Source organism: Calypte anna, chromosome 1 (assembly GCF_003957555.1).
Source record: "Calypte anna isolate BGI_N300 chromosome 1, bCalAnn1_v1.p, whole genome shotgun sequence".
Classification (NCBI taxonomy): domain Eukaryota; kingdom Metazoa; phylum Chordata; class Aves; order Apodiformes; family Trochilidae; genus Calypte; species Calypte anna.
Window position 1 is genome coordinate 130,812,857 of NC_044244.1, and position 10,395 is coordinate 130,823,251.

Sequence of the window (10,395 nt, forward strand, 5' to 3'; positions counted from 1 at the left end):
TACCACCCCGAAAACTGAAGAGTGTATCTCTTTTTGAAAATATAACTTTGTTTAAAGACGGCTGCAGAAGGATGAAGCAGTTGCAGTTCCCTGGTGTTCACAAGAGACTCAAGATGTGTGCCTGGCCCTTACGGATTGTTCCTGCTCCCTTACCAGGAAAATGGGAACATTAGAGGTAATTACAGAATTCCCGCAGCTCTCACTGACAGCAGGATCATGTATCCCTACTCGGTAAACATAGGCAAAGAAAGTGCCTTGCAGAGCTTCCAGTCAGAAGAGACAAGACAAGCTGAAAGCAAGACAAAGCTTTTTTGCTTTGTCATAATTGCCAATTTTATTACTAGAAGGATAACACTACTCATAGCTGTACCATAATTAGTACAACCACAGAAAAGAAAATATGAAGACTAAACACTTGGAAAGGAAAATGAAGGGCCCAAGTAGGTTATAATTATTTTTTTTTTATTTTAATCGTTTACCACTAATGCTTTATAAAAACAGACTTCTTGTTCAAAATATTTCAGAAAAAATAAAGAATGTGCCTTTCTTTTCCCTTACATGAATGAAATCAGAGTGTAAAACCACTCAAGAACTTCAAGAGCTATTGGTTCAAAATACCTAAAATTATTTGTTTAAGTGGCTGAAAAATTAGAAACTGGAGGTCCCTGCTCTTTCTTATCAGAACTCAGGTTTGGAGTGTGGAGTTTTCTTCCCTGATAACTTATATTGAACACTAAGAGCCTGAAAAAACCCAAAGCTTTCTACTCTAACTTTTTAATATATGTAGTTATTTTTGAGAAAACTTTTTGTTTCTCTTTTAGAGCTTTTCAGATTTCAGAGAGGTTATGTGAATTATGTCTTCAGTTTTAAAGTATGTGACTGCATCCAGAAACTGACTGAAAGCCTCCAGCTCCCCTTATCTTCTGCTAGAACTAAATAAGTCAGTGTGGTTACCAGAAAGGGGTAAATATTCCAATATTATTTAAATTTTTTTCTTAGCTTCACCTATAGTTTGCCGAACTAAAAGAAAATGTACTGAGCTCATATACTTCTTTCTCAGCTTCACTGAGATTTCATTCCTGTACTTTTGAACTGGCTTGTTGTTCCTTCTAGTTAGAGGACAAAATTAGAAGGTCCCTTTCATTTGAATGTTTTCAAATAATCAAGGCACCACTTCCAAAGATAAATAATTATCTGTTGAATCCAGTCTGTTGATCTTGGTTTTGGGATCCTTTTCCTCATAGTATGAATCTTTACATAAAAAACACCCCATTTGTTAGGGAAGTGACTCCTCAGAATTTGACCCCACAAAATTCCCACAAATTTCTCAATAGCCACTCAGCATCACTCCTTAATCACAGGGTTTTCTGCACACCCTACCTTTCTGGAAGAGAAAGTTAACAGGAAATTTGAGGGCCCCCCTCTATTCCACTTAACAGTCTGCATAGTCAGAAATTGAGAGCATGAAAATGTGGTCTCATCTTCCCTGATGTGATGTCCCAAGAATAAGTGTTTGTCAGACAATGGGATGGTCCCCCAGATCTGATCTTCCCTTACCACTGCAGGACAGAAGTCTTCTGACCATACCATTTGACCTCTGAACTTCTTTCAGGCTCCTGGTGACATCAAGAACATCCTGAACTTCCCAAAGGTGCTGAATGCCCATTCATGCCTTATTCAACCAAACAAATTTACGTAACATCTAGAGTTTCTAGTTCTCAAGACTACATCACCCTCATGTGTGTCTGGAGTGATGGAAGCAGGCAGCTAGATGTGTGTTTTCTTCTCCCATGTTCCCAAACACATTAGCACATGTGACATTAGTTCAAAAGTGCAAAAGGAACAAGTACACAATAATCTGTATTTATCCACTGAAGCCTTCTCCATTATTGGGCACATCAGAAAGCTGGCAGTGGTCTGCTTCTCAAGAAGTCTGATTCTGAATGCAAGATGTCTCAAATCTTTTTGTGTTCTTCCTTCTTTTTTTCTTTTTCTTTTCTTTTTTTCTACTGAGAGCAAAACCTATAAGACCTGGGCATCCACTAAATATTTCCCACAGAGAAATACTGGTGCATGCACCCCACAGGTTGCCTATCACACCCACCATAAAGCTAACACCATCTGAGACAGGCACTGAGTCATTGCAGGTAGCATGCTGGGTGCTATCTGAGACTGCTGTATAGGCAGCTTGGGTAGGAACAGAAGTTTATAGGCAAGGCCTAACACATGCCATGATTCTGGTGTTTTCTAAAGGGTTTCACTGTGCTCATACAGTAGAACTATATTGCATGAATGGCCTAGACTCATCTGAGACTTCTGGGTAAATGGCAGCCTTTCAGACCTATTGTAGATGCTTAATTGCATCTGACTTGATAATTCCAGCAAAATCTCAGTCATACATGGGAGAAAAAAGAAAAGGAAAAAAGAAAAAGAAAAAAAGGATATCCTTTAAATAAAAAAACAAAAAAACAACCCAAACACCGGTTGGGTGTTTTCCCAAAAGTGGATGAATTTTCTTACCTTCTCTGGACTGATAGCAGTACATCATTCTCTTAGCATCCAGCACAATCAATAACACACCGTAGTCCTCTCTTGCCTTCCATAGTCTCTTTTCCTTCACCAATAATCCCCAATCCAATTTAATCAAAAAGTCTCAAGTCTTGTTTTAAAGACTCTTATAGTGGTTTCTGCACAAAGAAAGGTTACTTTAAATCATTGGGATAAAAGAGATTGCAGTGGGAGGCACTGATAGGATGAGATGAGCCAGCTGGCATATTTTATTGTAACTGAGGCATACATGGGTTTCAGTATAATCAGCCAGGAAACTGGAGCACCCCTTGAAAACTCAGGACATTCCCAGAAATAATAACATCTGGTCATCATAAAGATTACATTGGTAGATTCCAGTTATATTTGAGATAGGAGCTCTGTAAGGCAAGCACTTACAGCAATTGTTTCATTTCTTTCTTTCTTTTTCTTTTCTTTTTTTTTTTTTTCCCCCTGCAGTACTTCTTGAACAGCTTAAATAGGAAACTTGATCTTCTCTGGGTATTTTGCCATTGTCCGCTTCACAGCAAATTTCCTCTGAAGCTCTAACTTGGGTTTATTTGCTAGAGTTTCATTTCCCTGTAAAACCTGCCCTGCAACATGGAGAGGAAATTAAGGTACTGGTCTTTCCACTTTTCCTCTTCATCACTTTCCCTTGTGGTAAGAAACACTGATTAAAAAGAAAAAGTTTATTTAGCCAAAGTGAAAATCAATAGCATCAGTCAGGTATCTGTTAAAAATAAATAAATTATACCTCTCTTTGGCTTCTATCAGCTACCTTTTCTTTGCAGGACCTGCAAGAAAGACTTAGTAACAACTCTCTCTGGCCTACCTGCCCCAGCCCTAATAACTTTCTTGCAATAAATTAAGCCCGAGATTTATTTATTTACTCTAGAAGTTCTGCTAACTAAATTGCTTTTGCAGTATAAGACAGCACTTGTTCATAACTAAGTAGCACTTTGTGCCTGACAACGGGTTAATGGGCCAAAACAACTCATTTTGAGTGTTGGCTGTTTTGGTCCAGCAAACTGGTTCCAGAATAGCACACAGCCCACATTCCCTTTGCACATCTGGACGCTGCATGGACAAAGTTTTCTTTCATATAAACTGTTTATTGTTCTGTGAGATTGATGCTGTTAATATTGGCTTTCAGAATGACAGATTAGCATCACCAGTTAATCAGGGCTATTAGCAGATAAATATCTGTAATTTAATCACTACAGTAATTTCTTTTCCAATAATAAGATTTACAAATGCAAGTGATTAAGTAATTAGCTTACATCTCCATAGATTACAATTCCTCTGAGCTTTCTTCTCTCACTTTTTTTCTGAAAGATTTCAGTATTTAATTAAAGTAAGTACTCTCTCCTTTACCTCATCTTTGTAGAGGCACATGTGAGAAGTGGGTTGTTTTTTTCCAACCCAAACTGCACCTTTTGTACCTAATCCCTCAAGGAACCCCCCCTGCCAAACCTCTTCCATCTCTCCCCATCTCTTCCCACCTTGCCAGTGTTTAGCAGCCATAATCGTTCCCAGTACTTTTCCCATCCATGCAGCAAGTGGGGTACACAAGAGGAAAGAATAATTCACAGGAAGGGGGGAAAAATTGCCAATGGAAAAATTGTGTGCACTTGATAAAATAAGAGCCTGGATTACTAAAACAGTCTATCCAAACACTTTTCAAGGATCCCTTTGTTGCTTTTTCACTGACTTGGCCCTAGGGCAAAAGGCAAGTTCTACTCCTTCCAAACTTATATTCTCCTATTTGCAGAGTAATTTGACAGTTACTGTTAATTTCCTAAATGCAACATGAAAGCTGTAGAAGGAAGCCTGAAAAAAGGGTGTGGAAGGGGGGGAAGGAGAAATTCATAAAGAGCAGCAGAGAATATGGGCAAAATTGTTTCCATGTGTGGTGCTCAGGCACAGCTTGGGAAGGGATCTGCGGCCTTCCCAGAGTTTGACCTCTTGAGGCGGTGCCAGTTTTCAGGAGAAAAGGCATTGCTCTTTAATGAAGGCCTAATTTTTATTGCCACTCTGTTGACTTCAAAGTGCTTCAGGTTGCCAAACATAATTTCACTGAAGGTATTTTCAGGTGCAGAGCAAATACTTCATAAATAATTTCCTCGTTAGATTACAAATTCCATTTAAAAAGGGGGAGGGGAGGGGCTAGCTATTCTAAATCTTCTTTTGGAAGCTGATTAAAAATTTAATATTTCAGAGGGGTTCTTTATGACTTTCATTCTGAAAGAAAATAATAAATATTCTTAAACTTTTATTTTTATTTTTAATTGATCATGCATCTTGGTGAGATGACCAAGTACAGTGGAGATGTTTTTAATATGCTCTCAATTACAACATAAAATTCCATGCTCTGGGTGCCTTCTCCTTTCCCTTCTCCTCATCCTCAAATTGCTACCAAGCCCAGTGACTGCCAGCAACCTAGTGGCAGCCTCTCTGGAGCCCAAATTAATTATGTAGATCTGCCACACTTCTGCATTTTTCATCTATTTACTCTCCTCAAGTTAAAATGCCTGTAATTAAAATACCTTTCCACACTTCCTCTTTATCACTCCCTTCCCTGTGAAGCCAGCATAGGGAGAGGCTGAAGCTGACAAAGTGCTGCTGTCAGTCAAAGGGAACGGGGATGATTTGGATGCTGTTTATGTTTAATGCACTTTGTGAGTGGAGTTGAGCCTGTAATCAAGGCAGAAGGGAGGCTGGTGGGAAGGAGACAGAAGTCAGGAGTGGGGAGCTCCCATCCCAGCTTTTTAGCTCTTGTCTGCTTCCTCTTGCTAACAATTCTGCAAATGTAACTGGTCACAGCTTTTCATGGTTTCATCTCATGAAGGTTCAGTTACCTGAGAACATCAGGACCAAGTGAAAAATATTTATAAGAATAAAGGTAAGTAATTACCAATAGTTTTGTAAGTGTTAAAATAATTTTCCATTTCTTTTTCTGGAGAGTGTGGGTTGGAAGATGAAAGCATAAATATTGTAGAAAAAGTTTTCCTCTGTTGTCACCTTGAAAACCAGCTGGATGTGATTAGATTATAGGCTTTTAAAGCTGATCTATATCAGTTTATATACTACAGCTGTATACCTGCAGTAGGGCTTTTTAGAGACTTCTTATCTCTAAACCCACACTGAGCAGGCTCCAGCCTGAAATCCTTGTGTCTGAGCCTTCACTTGACTACACAGCAACCACTCAAAAAAAAAAAAAAAAAAAAAAAAAAATTACAGGTCATAGCTGGAGCAGTCATTTTATTGCTTCAAAACCAGTGAAATGGGAAGGGATGTAGGATTTGCCTTCAACCCTACTTTCTTAGGGATCAAGGGTAAGTGTACACACTTTGTTGTTTCTCACCTATGAAGTGCAGAGCCCATGAGCATCCCTAAAATATGCTACAAAATGGGACAGCTACAGAGCTGCCAAGGGTCTCTTTCCTGCTAGTTACTTTGGAGTCTGTATCCCACTCAGGTTGAACATATCAAATAAGTGTACATGCTTGACTGCTCTCTACAAGAAGAAGGCTACAAAAATAAAACTGAGATTCATGGGATTTTGTGTTCCTTTGACACGTAACAAAGGCTCAGCATAAGGCACAGAGAAAGTAGTTATAACTCAGAAAGAGTAACAGCTTTCTATTTTAACCAGTTACTGCTTTATTTTAAACTATAGGGATATATGTGATGGATCTAAACAGATCTCTAATTCAGACAGCTGGGAAACAATTTTCTCCTTCAGCCTAAAGGAAATTTGATGAGGAAAAAACCAACAAAACAAACCCAAAACATTGAAGAAATAGTCAAGGTACAGCAAAGCTTAAAAATGAAGAGACATTCTGCAGTTAGGAGAGAGAAGAAATATGTTGCTTTAGTTATCCTGAGCACCAGATGAACTATGCAAATAGACCATCATGCCACTTCTGCTGATGAGAAGGAACAGCAGAAAGGACAGATAAATGTGAGAAGTGGAAGAATATCTTTTTATGCTTTTTCACTGGATTACTCAGGTTGGGGACTGCCTTGGGTGCATCTGCGTTAGCATATTTAATCAGACCTGGATTTTGTCTTTTAACCAAAAATCTTCAGGGTTTGTCTACTTGCTGTACTTTGGTTAATACCATAGAATGCCTCAGAGTGCTAAAAGAGCATTAAATAAAACTAAACAGAGGGACACAGCCCAGGAACATATCTAATGTGGTCTGTTAACATCAGTTCACCAGATTGACCTGGTCAGTTCACTGACTTAGTCCAAGTTAGAGCTTTCCAACTTCAAGCAGCATGGAGCTAAGCCCTTTAGCATCAGGATCTGCTCCTTTTCTTCTTTACTATCTGCTTCCTGCGTGATGCCAGGTATCACTGAAACACTCCACAAGGCAGGACTGAGCTTGAATTCATTGCTTTTACTCTACCATGTCTTAAATTAAATTTCAAACTCACATTCAGATATTTTTATGGCATAATTTTTATATATTTTTAATTTCTTTTTGCATGCTATTTACTCTTCTCTGTTGTGTTAGAGAAAGGAGGAGAATCTAAATTGCTAAGAAATTGTGTACCAACTAAAAATGTAAGCTTTTCAGAGTAAGTAGAAAGTGGAACTATAGTGGAAGAGAAGATGTTGGAGACCAGAACACCATCTGCATTGCTGGAAAAATGAGTGAAGTTGCAATGAAAATTCAGTGTAAGGACATTTTTTTTTTCGGAGGATATAGCAGAACATGGTATTTCCATTTATCTTCTCTTTTAAGTCTAATTTAAATCCTAATGACTAATGTTTTACAAAAGGGGTCCCTGCTACAGTCATAAAACTATTGAAATTCTTGCTGTTATTGCTATATTAGCCAAATGGTTCTGTGATCCTGCCAGGTTCAGACCGTACTAAATATAATACAGAAAGTCTGCAATTTTTCTTGTTTCCCTGGTAACAACTGTAAATGCACTAACTCCCCAGATTGCTCCACCCCTCCTGCTGCTGATGTCAGACACGGGAGAGGCACACGTGCAACTCAACTCCACACCTGTCAAGCCAGGCGGACGCTCCGTTTGATCACCCGTGTTTTGGTCCCACAAAGACCATGCGCCTGGTGATGAGAGGGCAGTGTTAATTTAGTCAGCTATCAGGATACTGCAGTGGTGGGGGTGGGAGCTGGAGAGGAAAAAAAGAAACAATAATGCAAAAAAAAGTCACCCACTCGTCCTTTGGTTTTAATCAACAAAGGGAACGGGGAGGCTAAAAGATTGATCGCGTAGCTATCGCTGAGGTGATGTGTTATTTGCTGGAAAAGCAAGGATTAGAGCTGTTTCTGTTAATGTTAATAATTCCTGATAATTGGGTGCTGCTCAATGCCAAAGTATTCTCAAATTCCATACTCTGTCACATGCATGCCAGCAGGGTTCAGCATGAATAATGTTAATACAATGAAGAGGGAAGGAATGAATGAGGATTTTCCATGTGTTAGATGACAGGATCACTTTGAAACAAATGACCAGTCCTTATTAATGCAGCTATTATTTTGATAAACCAACAAAAATTAATGTGGTATTCATCAAAATGTGATATGCACCCTTGTAGGAATCCCACTGTAATTTTACAATTAATTAAGGTACCTGTAGCCATTATTGGAAAAGATTATGATCTGACCTTAATACCCATGTACTAAGCTGGCACGTTGCCTATTTTCACCTCAGTGTTAATGAAGATGAACATTTGTATGCGTCTGCCTTTTGTAGTCATTTTGTTCCATGTGAGTTTATTTAGATATTTAAGCATTTGTCTCAGTAATTGCGAAGTCTAAGTACAGCTATAGTGAGCTTCAGTGTGCTAAGGTATACTTTTCATCATCACCCATGGAAGTGCACATAGTTCTTAAAGATAATGCAGAAGGTTATTTGGGAACTATGAATGAGAAAAGTAACTTCTGTTTTCTGCAGCGACCATCTACCATGCCTTCTGTTCTTGTTGATAATACATAATAAATCCAATGAAAAATTTCAGTTCAAATGTTCAAAAAGAGAAAAAGACTTTCTTAATAGGGGAGCATATTTCAAAAAAATACAGTCAAAAAAAAAAGTTTTTTATCTAATATATCTGGCAATATAAAGATGATTTTGTTGTACATAAACACATTTTAGTTAGCTCAGCTCAGTAAAATGGAGTTCACTTAGCAGAAGTTGTAATTCTCAGGAGTAACACTTTTAATAGTACTAATACAAGTAATTAGCATCAAGGCTCAGAATTTTAAGTCAGGATCAGTGTGGTGGGGACTAACAAAAAAGGTGATCATTGAAGGAAATTACAGTCTATATCTTCTACTCTGTAGAACTTCAGCAAGACTACATAGGTGAGCAGTTTTGTTGGCAGAAGGCTTGGCGGGTGTTCATTTGAGATGCCCACATCACTGGGTAACAGACAGAGCAGAAGCAGAAAGCACAATGATGTCAAGGTGAAGTCTTCTCTGAGGTGGTAGAATCATTCCCCGAGGGGAGATTGGGTCACCCTACAGAACCATCGAGCTGAAAATAAAGAATTCAGGCAGGACAAAAATTCTTTCTTTCAAGCACCTGAAAAATTGTTATTCAGGAACTCTTCGAGAAGGCACAGATGCCTGACTAGTGAGAAAATTGGGCCTTTTCAGCTTTTCAAGAGGAGGTAGAAACCCTTGAGGTAAAGAAATACAATATAGACTATTTTCCAGTCCATTGCTATTATGCAGAATAAACAGTATTTTGCCAGAAGAAGAGTTTTTTGTTGCTTTGTTCAACTCTGTTGGTAAAATCCCAAAGGGAAGAGCTGCAGATATAGCTCTCCCAAGGTTGCATACACTTTTTACTGGCACACACAAACTTCCTTTTCCTAGACTTCAGGCTACGTGGATGCAAATTAATTCCAACTCAAAACCATATAGCTGCACTTAATGCTGTTCTGTGTTCTAGGCAAAAAAGCCCATCCAGCTGAGCTCTCAGGACATGTTAGATAAAATGGTCATGGTAAATCTGCTATTTTATGACTGGTTTGGAATTCACTCCCATGTATACAACTTGGACTATATTATTGTGCAAAGTAGACCCTATTTGGTTGGCTGCTAAGCCTGCCATGAGCACCAGAGTTCTGTGATGGTTTAAAAAAAATCTAGAATGGGATCAAATCACAGATGCAACATTTATATGAGGGTGTCAGCATGTGAGCCAAGTATCTAAACACCCAAATAGGCAATGAGGATCAAAAGAGCAACGAGTCCAGAGAGCTATTAAGCTGGTTTAATATGAGGACTTGACTGTCCACATGTGGTGATCTAACATCATTTGAGATGTCATAGTGTTCTGGGTGATCCAACAAGGTTTCTTTCACGTATTGCAGAACCTTGCCTTTTAGAATTGGCAGCTGGAAGCCTGTCAGGATGCTATGAGATATTACAAAAAGTACCCAACAGACACTCGAGTGTCATTGAAAATATTGAATTCTAACTGTGTATTTCTAGCAGCTCTGAATAGCCCTTAAGAGAGATTAAATCTTCATTGACACCAGAGGGAGCATAGACACGCTACTGACTTGGATGCTGAAATTCAGGCTGCTGAATCTAAAATCTAAATTCAGTTCTTGGTATAAGATTCAGCTGCCTGGACAATAATAAATGGATACACTGTAGAGTGTCTTCATGGCATCCAGATGCCCAGAGATGTCCTTGGTATCTCCTATATATCATATCTGTACTTGCCAGGCATGAATGTCCTTGATATCCCAGGGACCCGCAAATGGTGTGGATGTGTCTCTTTAGGTAACAGAACTGAATTCCTTCTTGTGGTTTTTCTGACACTCATGTAGCTCAAGTTTCCTCACAATTT